The following is a 14,796-nucleotide window of genomic DNA, read 5'->3' on the forward strand; positions in this document are numbered from 1 at the left end:
TCCATTTACAGGAAAAGTACAAAAGTAATGGCTATACTGGGACATGTTAAAAACATCTCCACATCTACCTCTCTGACTGTATTTTAGGTTAAAACTATCTACATTCATTTGAAAACCATAATTATGTTGTAATTAGATATTGATCATTACACCTAATGCTTTCACACACAGGTGCCTAATTTTTTTTGGTTGAAGTTTCACTCTAGTAAACCTTTAGAGTCAAATTTGTCTTTATCATCTTTATTATTATTTTCCCTTAATGACCTGACATCTCAATGCAGGAGATTAGAAAGGAGGCAAGAGGGAAAAGGAATCACTAACGTGAGTCTAAAAGACTGAGCTATCAGTGAGTTCACAATTTCAGCTTCCAAAACATTCTGAAGAAGCCTGTTGATGGTGCCTTTTGGAAAAGCTTGTCAGAGACATGGTACCTGACTGGATGCACATTTAGGCAGCTTATTTTAGTATTTTTTATTTTCTTGTAACTTTATGACATTGCTTTTTCATAAACTTTGTCATGAGGTAAAAAAAATGCAACAGGAGGAAGCAGGTGAGAAGGAGAAAAAAAGAAAAAAAATAGCATGAAAAATGCAGGCATGGAGCTATAGTGAAGAGATTGAGCATAGAGGAAGATAACAGAAGTCAGTAAGGCAGTCAGTTCAGGGCAGAGAAAATTCTGCCAAAGCCATAAAAAAACTAATCAGATACATAAGGCAGCCAGAGAAACTTTCCAATGATCTAGTTGTTGGCCATCACTCATGCTTTTTGCTTTAAGTAAATTGAAAGCTCAATTATTATAATACATTCATTTTAGCATCTCAGTATGACTCTTGCTGTTTAATTTAAACAGCAGACTTTGAATGAATGACAGTCTCATTAACATGTTACAATTAATTGGAAAGATAGGAGATTTTTCTATTTGAGAAATAGCATGTTTATAATTTAATATAGATTGTATAAAAGGAATGTTAAATAACATGGAAAGAAATGTGAGGGCTAGTATTTATTTTCATTCAGATGAAAAATCTCCTGTGATTTATGTTAACAGTATCATAGAAAACAACCCGATAGGTACATTGTAGTAAGAAACCACATCTGATATCTACCTACCACTGTTGGACAGTTAACATGTCACTATTAATTTCACTAAACAATCACAGAAAAAATAGAGATTATCTAGTCCATGCCACCTTACTCCAGATATCCCTACTTTCAGTTTCTTCTGTAATGAGAATTCTAGTTTGGGGATCTTTCCTTAAAGGCTATTTAGAGGTGAATATGATGGCTTTTACATCCTATTAGCTGATCATACACTGTTGCAGAGCAAGTATTTGTTAGCTGGTTTACACATGGCACCCTACCAGCCATTCTTCATCTCCCCTGGGGCTACATCAGTAAAAAGCAGTGTGCCAGAAATCCAAATCTGGGCCATGGTCTAATAAAACTATCCTGCATATCTGATCCATCAATAATGCCTCATTCTGGGCTTTTTCACTCCACCCTCGGGTATTTGAACACTGCTTCAGAGCAATTGATTCATGTGCTTATTCTTGACACTATGTTACTTAAAAAACTGTTTCACAAATTGATTCAGCATCTCTTTTATGCAGTTAAGCTGAAGTTCTCTGAGAAGTTACAAAGCTTAAGCTTTGTAATTTATTAGTAGAAATAACAAAAATGAAGAGTTACTGCCACACAAGAAAGATTTCTTAGGTGCCTCGGTGTCTTCTGCTCCAGTTCTCTCCTGAGAATCAGGCATTGTTAAAATCAGACATTGACATTTCTCATTTTATGCTCCACTTCAGCATGATATAGTTAATGTTAGACTTTAAGACCACAAACTTTACAGTAGCCTTTTATTGCTGCTCTGTGTCTTCCTCACTTCAAAATTCTCCTGAGCTTTAATTAGGGTCTCTACATCCCTTAGGTTTTCAACCTCGTTTAAAAAGCAGCAGGTTCTCTCACCAAACACTGCCTCAGGATTTGTCTGACTACTTAATAGTTATTCACTTACCTAAACTCTTAGGTACAAAACATACAATCAGAAGCACAGTCTGCACTAAGGAGATGCAGCTACTCTTCCTTCCACAATAGCAGTGAGACTCCAAGCCTTGGAACCAGAGTATTACTGCTGGGCTGGGTAATAAAAAAAAAAAGCAGACCTGAAGAAGGACCAAGACTGAATACTGAACAAAACTTTTTTTTCTTCCCAGTCAGAAGAGTAGCAAGTGGCTGAGCTATGTGAGGACAGAGGAAGCATAGTTCCTTAGATTTTTTTAAGAAAAAAGAAGAAAACATGGATGTTACAAAGGGGAGTATTAATGACAATTCCCTAACACATGAAAGAATTTTTCATGAGCTATTTGAGAACAGTGGTAAAAGGAAAAGGCTGATCTTATGCCATTGGACCTCAAGCACTAAATAATACAGACTGGTGGCAGATTTCTTGGCTTCAGGTGGTATTTCTAAGGAACACATGTACCAGGAAAAAAACAGCAAAATACCTTGCATGGAAGAACTGGACAGCTAAAAGCATCACAGGAGCTGAAGCTCTCTGGAAATACAGAAGAAAACTGCTCAGGTTCTGAAACAGAAATGCATCTCTACCTGTCAGTAGCAAGCGTCAGCAAAAAAGTCTTTCAGATGATAGCTTAATTGCCAACAGCACCCCTGAAAAGCTCCAGAACTTGTAATAGCTGTAACAAGTTTTCAGTAACTAAGGCTTGGGAAGCAAACTGGGAAGCTGTATGGTAGAAATGAGAGCAAGTATTTGAGATTATGCAAGAAATGAAACACAGGGGGGAGTATTTCTCAGGGAATAACAAAAAAGAAAAAACCCAACCAACAAATGAACAAAAACATAAGACGGAAGATTTTGACAGACATAAAACTGAAGAACCAACCCAGAGTCTTAAGAAAGAAAGGTTTAAAAGACAATGCTCACAGGATGCTGGAAGATGCTGGAGGATTTGCCACTCTTTATATTTGTGTTTACAGACTGGACAGTATCCTGACACAGCAGCTGTAATAAACAATCTCAGATACTATAAGACTGAAGGCAGAAAGGTATGCCAACCAAGCCAGAGCCTAATCAAACAGAACATGTAGCACTACAAATTCTAATAAACACTACCTCTTCTTTTTTTTAGATAGTTCCCAGCTTTGCCCAGCAAAAGAAGAGGATAAACAAAAAAGACAGTATCTGTTCTGCATGTAGGAACATGTACAGATATGATGAAAAGAACACCAAGAGTCTCCATAGCCTTCTGTGAAAAGCTTAACACCTACCAATTCTTTGCACCTTGTTAAGGATTTGTTCTTAAAATATCCAGTCTGTCTATGAATGCATAGTGATGACATCTTTAGAAAAATGGGCCCACCTAATTTTGAAGCAGGGAGCCAAAGTTACAAATATAGTCATGTATCTTTAGTATCTAATATGTATGTATCTAATAGTTACGTATTTTTATACCTCTTAAGTTACTTAAGTAGGTAGTTTCCAAATAATCACTTCTTGATTTTGTCTTAGTCATCAGAATATTGATAAAGATATACAGCTGAAAGTAGCCCTCCCATATGCTGTTTATAACAGCAACAACAAAAGGAAAAATATCTAGCAAAATATGAATATAATAATATACAATTCAAAGTAATTTTCACAAAAAAAAGCCTCAAAAACAATCTGATCCAAGGTAAAGAGATTAAATGAAGGCGTTTTTTTCTTCCTTTATCACGTAATCTCCTTCAACATTTGTCCTGTTCAATCCATATTCTTGCAACTTTCTCATAAAATCTACAATGGATTTCTTACAGCAGCTAACACTGTTTTGTGCTTTTAATTTTTTATGTCTTATCATTTAATGGTATCATATTTTCAATCATGCTAAACTAAGGCACATCACAAAAGAACGGTGATTATAATAAATGCATGAGGGTTACTACAGCAGGTCTTACAATTTGGGAGATGAAAAAGAGACCACTATGCTAGACTGTAACCACAGGCACTATCTTGATTCTGAAAAGAAATGTGGATTTTCAAAAAAAATCAAAAAACTATGAGTCATGAGTCACAAAAATCATAGTAAATTTAGAGATATAAAATTTTCTGTTTCATACTACCCAAGATGTCCTATCAGATATATATAACTACATATAAACCCTGCTTCTTTAGGCATCTACACTATACATTTTGAACAAGCCTTGAATGGGTGCATTTTTTTCATTATGCAAACACTGCAGCAGTGAAATTTCTATGCAAATGGTTCTGTTCTCTGTGACTTAAGGGGGAGTAAGGACAATTTCCTTTACATTGTATTAAATTTTGCAGAATTCCAGTGAAAGGCTTACTGCTCGCTTCCACTGCTTAATGGTGCTTTGTACTTGACCTAGAGGCAGATGGTGTTATTTATTAAATCATGTGGAAATTGCAAGTATTAAATGCCTGTATGTCCCTTCACAGCCCACAGTACCAACTAACAGAGGAGAGGTGTCTGTCATATCTTAAAACTGTAGTGATGGATCAGCAGAAGAGTCTACCTTCTTACTACACTTACACATTTCTTTCAATAAAACCAGAGTACTTAGATGTCACAGAGGGACAGATGATTCATCTTAATCTTTGACAGCAGCATAAACAATGCAATAAAGGAATAAAAGAGGAGTTATTTCCTCTTGTATTTATCTAAATAAATATCCCCCTTATTTATCTAAATAAATTAATTTATTCTGCAGTTGCTGAGAATGACAGGTTCAGGGAAGGTAGAACAGGCTGGTACAAAAGTTTAATTACTCCTGTGGAGTATTCAAGCAGCTACAGCAAATAATATCCGAGCAGTTTCCTTCTCAGAAAAATTTTCACTGTATCCTCTGCGTGGATAACTCCCATGGGCACTAACAGGAGACTCATGTGTGTGCAGTAGCCAGAGCAGAACAAAATATCAATATTCATCACTGAGGGATGTTGGGTTTTTTTCTTTTTTTTTTCTTCATAAGTCAAAGACAAAAAAATACACACTGGCCTAGAACTTTGTATGCCACTTTGGGTGGCAAAAGTTGTCCATGGGAGGAATAATTATTACTACGGAAGAAACAGTAGTTGTGACTCTTTTGTGAGGTAACAAAACATTCTAGCCTGACAAAACACTGCAAAAGGAATTGGGCTAAGCTAGTGCAGTTCCCATCCTCTGGGAGAAAAAAGGTGCACAGGCAGGGAGGAAACTATGGTGTTGTCCAGTACATCTCACAGGCTCGAGGATCATGACATAGATTGGGGCATACCTGCCCTCCGGTATAGACAATGCCATTCCCTACCAGTCCCATTTTCTACTGGGGTTTGGTGGTTTTGGTTTTTTTTTTTGGAGTATAGGTTAAGTTACATTCTGTGTGCTTGGAACAATATGATAAGCACAAAAAAAAGTTACAAACTTCTTCTAAATGACAAACATTGTTTCCTTTTCACTCATCCTTTCATTAAGCTGACAGTTATGTAAATGACTTATGGCAAGACTTGAATTAGTCTATTTCAGTTCAAATCACACTTAACATTAGCTCTGTAGATGCGCCGACAGATCATGCTTTGTCATCAGAAATAGTGTTGGTTGCAATAACATTTCAGTTTTAGTTTAAATCTAAATTAGTAAAATTCTTCTAACAGTCTCTCCTGAGAAAGACAAATTACCTCTCTTGCATCCAAACTCTCCAACAGCACTGTACTTTTCTGAATATATACACAGGGAGGAGGAAAATACAGTGCAATATATTCTTTCTTTATATTGAATTGCCTGAAGATCACAATACTACCATGCTGCAGTTAATACTCAAAGTAATTTCCTGGAGCTGTAAAACAGAAACAGATGTCGGCAGTTTCCCATTTAATGAGTTAGGGGTTATAGAAAAATGACACCCAACAAAACTCTTAGGTTTCAGATGTCAACTTTGCAATCATTTATTGCTTCATCTGAACAACACTGAACAGTAGTTTGATACTGTAAGAGGAGATTCTGTGCATCTTTTTACCATTCCCTTAGGTTCTTTAGGTCCAGCAGGATTTAAAATTATACGATCAGAGATAGTAAAGATGGAAAAAAAAAGTCTTTTGTGCTTTGTTATTGTTATTTTTGTTAAAAGTCAGCTCTGTTGTATTGACTTATAAACTACAGTTCTTCAGATCCTCTTTAGATCAGTTTGCAATTGGGCTCTAATGATATAGTTATTATCACATTTCATAAGCCTCTTTTTATCACCTACACTTTCTGTAAATGAAGAACACAAGCAGAAGCTTAATTGTAGCTGCTTGCTGAATATTTACCTCTGAGCTCAATGAATCATGATAGTTCACCTCTTCCAAAGTCAATAACTATTTAATATTCTATTAAGCTGATGGGAGTAAAAGAATAGTAAACCATGTTTCTGCTATAGCAAGGTAATTAACTAAAACAGGGAACAATTCCCCTTTCATTTAAAATGGCAATAGAACATCCGTTATTCAAGGAGTGTGATCATTATAAAACTGTGTGGAAATAAGTGAACCCTGTAAACTTGGACTTAATTCAGTTTTCTGAGTGGAAAGTTTGAAAACTGTAAAATTATAACTTTACTACTTTAGCACCATACTATTTCTGAAGAAATTCGTATGTTGAGTCCTCAGCTGATATTAGCTCACCTAATTGGATAAAGTCAGTGAGGAAATAATGTAGAGTTTTCACTCATAGATTAATGGTGAATATGCTGTCCTTTGATATATCCAAATTCTAGATAGGCTAAGCTCATTATATATTAGAGCTTTGGAATCCCTTAATTTATAACAGTTGGATTATTCCCATGGTAGAGTAAGACAGATTTACTCTATCCTCCTTCTGTTTAAAGGGACCTGAGAAGACTGAGGGAAGGAATCAGTTCTTCAAAGAATGTGATTTCAAAGAAAATATCATGTCGCTTATTAAGAAAAGAAATAAAAAATTACCATTTTCACAAAATCTGACTTTGGCTTCCTCCCTCCTTTGTCTCCAGGCACAGCGCTGTGGAAGCAAGGAAGGAGAATAATGACCACCGTTTCTTTTTAATTTCATCTGCATTCTACATCTCCTTTCTCCATGAGAGAGAAGCAAAGGGCCACAGCAGTCAGAACTATACCTAAACCATTTGCTCCTGTAGACTTTAGACAACGGAATTAATTACACACTAACTGATCAGCTGCAGATTTTTACCTACCTGTGACTCTACTCAGGTCTTATGCTTTCCTATTGCTTTTCAACGTGTTGGTCTCCTTCCAAAGTCCACAGATTTTATGAGCATCTTTTTAAACAAAATAATCTATTGGAGGGAAATTCCGGAGCCTCTAAACTGATAAATGGCTGAGTAGAACTTCCACAAAGTGCCATAAGGGTATAAATTAAATCTCACTCAAATTTAGTGAATTCCAGTATAGCAAATAAGCTTTAAAAAAAGAGAAAAAAAAAGAAAAAAAAAAGAGTTTGTAAGTCCCTTGCAACTCAGTAGGGTGCTCGCAAGGATCTGAGCTCAACAGTATGATCAGGAGATCTACCTCTAAGTTATGTCTAAAACAGAGCTCTACTGTCTCCTGCTTCTGACATGGGCAAGGTGGGTGGTTTTGAGTTGCGTTTTACCAATTGAATCATTATGCAGGGCTCTGGATGTGGCTTCAGGACACTAAGCTGATGTTGTCACTGCCCTCTTCCTTAAGTTTATATATCCCAGAGGAATCAGCCTTTGCTAGGGAAGTATGTAGTGGAATGGCTTTTTGAGCTGCTGGTAGTAGGCATCCTTATGAGGTGACAGATCAGTGAAGTTAATCTGCATATAACCATACTGTGCATTTGTACATTGGTATCCAACATACAATATATAACCAATCAGTTCTGCAGCCATTAACAACACCGATAGAAATATATAAAATCAGGATTCAACATCTCTAATATTCACTGATATACAGTTTATATATTTTTCTCTGCCAAAAAAAAAGATTTGAATAAAACACCACTGAAGTTCAGTTCCTTAGTCTCTGCAGACAGTTGTACCTCTTTTTTCTTCTTTTTAACAGATGTGGAACTACACAAACTGACACCACCTTAAAATTTGGCATGCCGCATAGTCCTCAGTAATAAAAAGATGCAGATGATTGTGCTTTTTTTTTTTTTTTTTTAGTAAGTAGTGGAAAACAAAAAATGTGGAATTAATTTTCTAAACTTCGATTTTCATAACGTGGTTGGTGGTCCTTGGCTGGCTGCCACACACCCACCCAGGTGCTTTCTCACTCACCCCCCTCAACAGGACAAGGGGAGAAAATAACATGGAAAAGCTTGTGGGTTGAGAAAAAGACTGGGAGATTCCTTACCAATTACCATAATGGGCAAAACAGACTTAACTTGGGGAAAATTAATTTTAATTTATTGCCCATTAAAACAGAGTTGAATGGTGAGAAAAAAGCAAAAAAAACTAAAACACCTTCTCCCCACCCTCCCCTTCTTCCCGGGCTCACCTTCACTCCTTCATCCCTGACTACTCGACCTCCTCCTCCCCTCCCCTGAGGGGCGCAGGGGGACGGGGAAGGGGCGTCCGCGGCCAGCCCAGGGCGGCTCCCCGCTGCCGCTCCTGCCTCCTCAGGCTGTTCCCTGCTCCAGCCTGGGGCCTTCCTTCCCCGGGGCTGCAGGGAAACCCCTGCCCCACCGGGGGCGGGGGGGGGTCTCTGCCGGGGCCGCAGGGCCATCTCTGCCGGGGAGGGGGGCCTGGAGCACCTCCTGCCCTCCTCCCGCTCTCCCCTCGGGGCTGGCAGGGCTGTTTCTCACCCCGTTTCCCTCAGCCCTTTTGCCCTTTCTTCCCCAGGCTTTCCCCGAGGCTGAGGGGCTCCGCTGTGCCCGGCGGTGGGGCCGCTGGAGCCGGCGGGAACCGGCGGGAACCGGCTGGGGCCGGTCTGGCCCGGGGCAGCCCCCAGTCTCTCCTCACACCGGCCGCTGCCCCTGCAGAGCTGGCCAACAGCACCTGGGCGCCTGCACCGCAATGCACACAGCTATAATTCTTATTATGAAGCAAAAGAATATAAAGGTGTTACACGAGCATATTTGCTTTATAACTCTGTACACAGTAATTTCAATTTTTTTTCACTTTACATTTAGCCCCACCAGCAATAACATTACAGATGCATACAGACAAGCTAGGTGTGAAACATGTAAGTAGTATTTTGGGGAATAAGATGGTTGCACAAGGCTTTAGTTTTACAGTATGATGGGAAGGCAGACCTTAGGTTTTGTTATGCAAGTGCAAGAATTTTTTGTGGATTCAAAAGCTAAATCTAGACTACTGTATGTTGTGCAATGATATGTATATATACTTCTAAAGCAACTTTCAGAGTATATTTCACACTCATAACCATGATGGGGTGGGAAGCATGTTAAGAGGCTAAAGCTGAAGCTGGTTCACAGTGGGAAAATAGACACGATACTTTTTCAGTATAGTCACCTCTTGCATCAGGATAAAAGCAGGTCCAACACCTCTGGTTTATTTTAATAGAGAAGTATCCTGTATGGCCAGTCTTAGGTTACTTCTCCCATACTACTTCTGGAGTCTCTAAAGAAAAGGAAAAGTAAATGTTTTTAGCCAACACATTGAGCAACAGAGTACTCTTGCCAGTGCAGGTGTTACTGAAGTCATCAATAACTAAATGACAATAAAAGCACTGATTCCTAAAACAGGAAAATATAAAAGCTATAAAATTGTTAAAAGTTGGCTGGGTGTCTGCGTGTGTGTGACTTAATGAAATGTTTTAACAGAATTATTATGAATTGACAATTAATAAAAATCACAGGTCAGTAGTATGATATTCCAAAGACTTGCAGAGTGATAAGGGAGAGCTGAGGAGAAACCTGGTGCCTGCTGGGTTCAAGCAGTAAGCACAAGGGGCCGGAGCTGGAGACTGGGAACATGTCAGTAAGGAGACATCTATGCCAAGCAGCCTGGAGGAGACACTCATGGCTCCGACCGGGCTTCCCGGCGGGCAGTCTCTGGGTGCGCTGATGCAGGGGTAGTCGCCGTGCAACCTACAAGCAGGCATTACTAAAATGATTTGAATCCCATTTAAGAGGAAACAGAAGCCACATAAATTGCAATTGTTGCCATTATCTTCGGGTTTAAATCTATTCCCTGTGTGATTCAGCAGACCCAATTAAGCAGATTTAAGGACTTCCCAATTAAATACAGAAGACTTTCCAAGTACCTTTAAGAATCATATTTTTTAGTGTACAACAATTTAATGGCAATCCCACTGGCAATAAAACTGGCAGAGTCAGTAATTAATTTTAACATCTCTGATTACTAAATTAATATTTTCTTATTAAAAATACATAATCTAACAAATTCCCAGTTAGTAATTCCACAGACGACTATAACTTTTACTAATATTCTTCCCTTATCTTATTTACCCATGTATGTTTAAGTTTTGACTGAGCTGCAACTTTGCATATAGGTCCTGATCTCAGCTAAGAAACCATTTTACAGCAATGTAAATTTGTTCAGTTGTTCTTGAACTGTTGGTATTTGTTATCTTACTAATAGACTTCTATTATTCTGTTAGTCTTCCAGCTGCAAACTGTTTGAAATTAAACCAGGTGGAAGCTCCTCTGACTTGCAGCAATACATTTATTCCCAAGGGAAAGCCTAACCCTTTAAAGCCTCAGAAGGAAGAAAGAAAACTATTTTTCTCAGTTTAATTTTCATTGGATAGCCACACAGAACAGCTGGACTGGGTAAGCTTTGAAATGGGAAGGTTACAGTTTTAGCAGTCCAGTGGTATTATATAGCTTCCACCAAAACGAAAGCAGGAACATCTGCTGTCTACCTGTGAGTAATGAATTCTCTCAGTGTGGGAAACAACACACCCTGAACACAGTGAAGATCCTATCTACAAAAAGTGTATTGCCCTCTGAGCTCCTTCTGCATGTTGCAAACAAGCTTCCCTTTTATGCACATACGTACGTAAGCTCCTTGGTTTAGAGCAGCACTGCCAGTATTACAGGCAGTCAGAGTCCTGTACTGTTTCTGCTCTGAGGTTAATTTAGAGCTCACAGGCAGCTGGCTGCGCTATTTATCAGTTCTTCAAGAGTACTCACTGAAGCACCATTCCTGGTCCACCCAGTGGTATAAGGTGCAGTCACCAAGGCACACTAAATCTGTCAACAAATGCTGGCGTTTCTTCCTGGCTGTGCCTCTTTGTTTATCAAATAATCATTTTCAGTAATAAGGGAGCAGAGTGTAAACATGCTCTTCACTAATTTGCTATGTTCAAACATCTGATTCTTTAACATTGTGAACAGGAAGCACTGATGAGCTTTGTGACTGCACAGTTTGGTTCCAATTAAATTTGTAATGAAACAAAAGTCAAGCCCAACTGTGACTTGTGGCAGAGTTTTGATTTCAGCAGTGCCCTCTTACGTCCTCTAATTTGGCCAGGTTTCCCCCACTGAACATAAATATTGATAGTTGATGAGACAGAAAACACTGAGTGGGGAATGCAGTGTGCCAAGCAGTTTGCTTTTCTGAGCTTGATTTTATTTTTTTTATTTTTAGGGCCTGTTGACAGATTGGCAATCAAGCCTATCTTGAATTTTCAAGTTCATTCAAATCTATTTTCAGAATGGATATCCCAGGGTGATTGTAAGGCAAAGGAAGCAAAGTGTGCTTGCACCATCGAGCACAGTGCTTTAAGCTGATAGAAAATGTTTGAAGCTATTTAACTTCTCTGTAGGAGCCCACGGAAGTCTGCTGCTTCCTGCCACTAATAAATGCCGTGGAGGCCAGCTGCTTTCAAAGCTCCCAATAAAACCCACTGGTGGTGTTTTTAAAGGAACACAGCAGAAGGGAGGAAAACTAATTTAAGAAACATTCGCAGCAGTGAAATAGTGCTCAAAGCTATGGTATTAATGACAGTAGTCAGTAGCAGCAGCTGACTGTCTGGATTTAAATGGCAATCTGCTTGGCAGTAGCAGTTTAAAACCAATGCAGATATTGGACTGCACCATCCCTTCTGTACACATACCCAACAGATTGGGTGATCCGACCCTTGGATACTGAACTCTGTAACCAATCAAGTTAGATAAAGGAAAAATAAATTGCTTTGGATCTGAGGCTTGCTTTATTTAGCATTCATTCAGTGACAGTTTTGCTACCAGAAAAGGGGGAAAAAAAAGGCGGGGGGGGGGGGAATAACCCCCCCAAGCTTTATAGTAATGAAGAGCTGCCAAAAAAGTTTCAATAGTAGGGGACAGAGTCCCCAGCTGGAATAAACTGGCTCAGCTCCAGTGACTACAGCAGGATTGCACCACAGCCGTTGAGCTGTGGATGAGGCTGCACATGCCTGACATCAGGCTCCTAAATTCATACTAAAAAAGTAACAGCAAGATTATCAGAAGTACAGCATCTGCCTTTGGATCAAAAGTTCTGACTGTTTTTTTCTCAAGTTTTGATGAGAATAAAAGGCCACTTACTCTTGATCCTTAAATATAGACTTAGAGGAGGCTAACTTTAAGCATATAATTTGGAAAAAGTCTTGCTTGGAGTCCACAATTCAACATCTGAATAAATTCCATGGAGTTCAAAAGATGATAGACCTTAAAGCTATCCAGCAATCCTGGGAAGTTATTTTACTTATTTTAGAGAGGCACTTTGAATGCATCCTACTACATACCACGAACGGAACCCCAGTAACTGAAGAACCAGATTTCAGAGGAGGAAGGAGATAAAATCTCTGTCTAGAAAAGCTGCATTACTTTTTCATAGTAACTTCTCCTCATGCTCCACCAATAAGAAACAAACAGTCTGACCCTCATGATTTTGTTAAAGTGGCAGATGTAAATGATGGAATATGGTAGTCGTCAGAAAGGATTTATTACTATGCTTTTCCTATTGCTTTTGACTTGTGCCAGTGCACCTGTATACGCCTGTATGATATGCTACAACAGGAAAATATTTTAGGTTACTAATTTCTGCAAATGTAGGTATGATTCCCAAAAGTATGTTTTCTTGGTGTTTTTAAGCTATCTTATTTGAAACCCCCAATTAATGCCTTTGGAGACTACTCCAAAAATCCTACTGCTGTGACAATTCTTCTCACAGCACTCTTACATTTCCTCATTATTTGATTTAATTTTACTATGCCTACCTCTTTCTCCAAGTCTTACACTAAATAATTTTCCTTATTCCTTGGAGTTAACACTTTGTTGAAGACAATATGTCACGTTTTCTTTCAGCCGTTACTTACACACACTATCCTCTTGCAAAATGTTCCCTCACAAGTCACTCCCCAAACTCTCTAACAGTATTTTGAGTTTTTTGCTAGCTTGAATCTTTCAACAGATTTAGGAAAACATGGTGTCTGTTGTATTATTGTGGAGGCAACTGTATTATTTCTCATTTAACTGTATCAGTTTGTACAAGGCCTAGGTGCTCTTTTACACACAGCTGCTTTCAGAAAGATCAAATATAGACAAAGGCATTGAGCAATATATATAAGGGTGATAGAATTAAGACAATGGAAGGAGTTTTACAATTCCTATAAAATATGTGATACTTACGGATACTTGCTTTTAAGTTACCTTATTTGCTTTGCTGTACCATACAGTAAAATCATGTTTTGACTTTTACATATACTGCTTCAACTGGGACTTTTTGGGCATTAGCATTTTCCAAGGGCTAGCTGTATCTAAATTTATTTCAGGTCTCCTATATAGAAGGTTGGTGATGCTTTAAAGCAGGTACTTGAAAAAAACAAGGGAAAGATAACTGACTTTACCTCTCCATGTAATTAAATGGTCAGCCAAATTTCAGTTCAGGTTGTTCATAGGAACATCTCTCTATTCCTCAACTTGTGGTGCCAATCGCTGTCATTCCAACCACCATGATACCATGAATTACCTGTGGCATAATTCATACTTTTTTTAACCACAGAGAGCTATGTCATCCTCAACCAATTCTATTTTAATTTCTATTTGTCTGGTCTTTCTGTTTGCATTTTTTTTTTTCATCAAAGCCAATATATGGGACAGCTCTGTTTTAGTATTATGAAACTTACTTTTATGCCATGTATTTTCTTATCAAAATGCTTAAGAAAAATGTTAAATAAAACAGAACCTAACCCTGATTCCTCTGGAAGCATGATGCTTTTGCTTGCTCAGCAGTACCTTTTAGCTTTCCTTCCACAGGCTAGTATTCTTAGGCACAACAGTACATGAATTTTTCGAGTAACACTTCAGTTATTACCCTGTGGCAACTTCAGATGGAAGCTGGGGTCATCATCCCAAACAGAAAAATACTTCATTTTGTTTATGCAGTTATACTCCCAGGCACTGGCGTAATAACCATTGTTACTGTGGCTGTCTCCCTTCTATAGAGGAAAAGAGGTTTTAAGAATTATTCTCAGCGGGTTTTTAGAGAACTTCGAGCCTCATGAACCCACATAAAGTGACTGCTTACTGCAATTCCTCCTACTGCCCATTTTTATTGGTCTCGTTCACTACATTTTAAGGCACAGTCCTAAAATCTATTACCTTCGTATTGCTGTAAACATATACTTTAATATGCTAAGTAGTACAAATCAAAAATCTTTGCAGTTATCTCTTCAAGATATGCATATTATCCTTTTATCTCCAATGAATTTCTGTAACTCTAAGCAGTTCTAAGATCAGGTTTTGACTGGAGTCTTTTTTTCACTGGGTCATTATGGCATCTTTAAGTTATTTAAGAATCCATTTGTTCTTCATGGTTTTTAATTGCCATTAATAAACTACTCTG

The sequence above is a fragment of the Haliaeetus albicilla genome, chromosome 21, assembly GCF_947461875.1.
Source record: "Haliaeetus albicilla chromosome 21, bHalAlb1.1, whole genome shotgun sequence".
NCBI lineage: Eukaryota > Metazoa > Chordata > Aves > Accipitriformes > Accipitridae > Haliaeetus > Haliaeetus albicilla.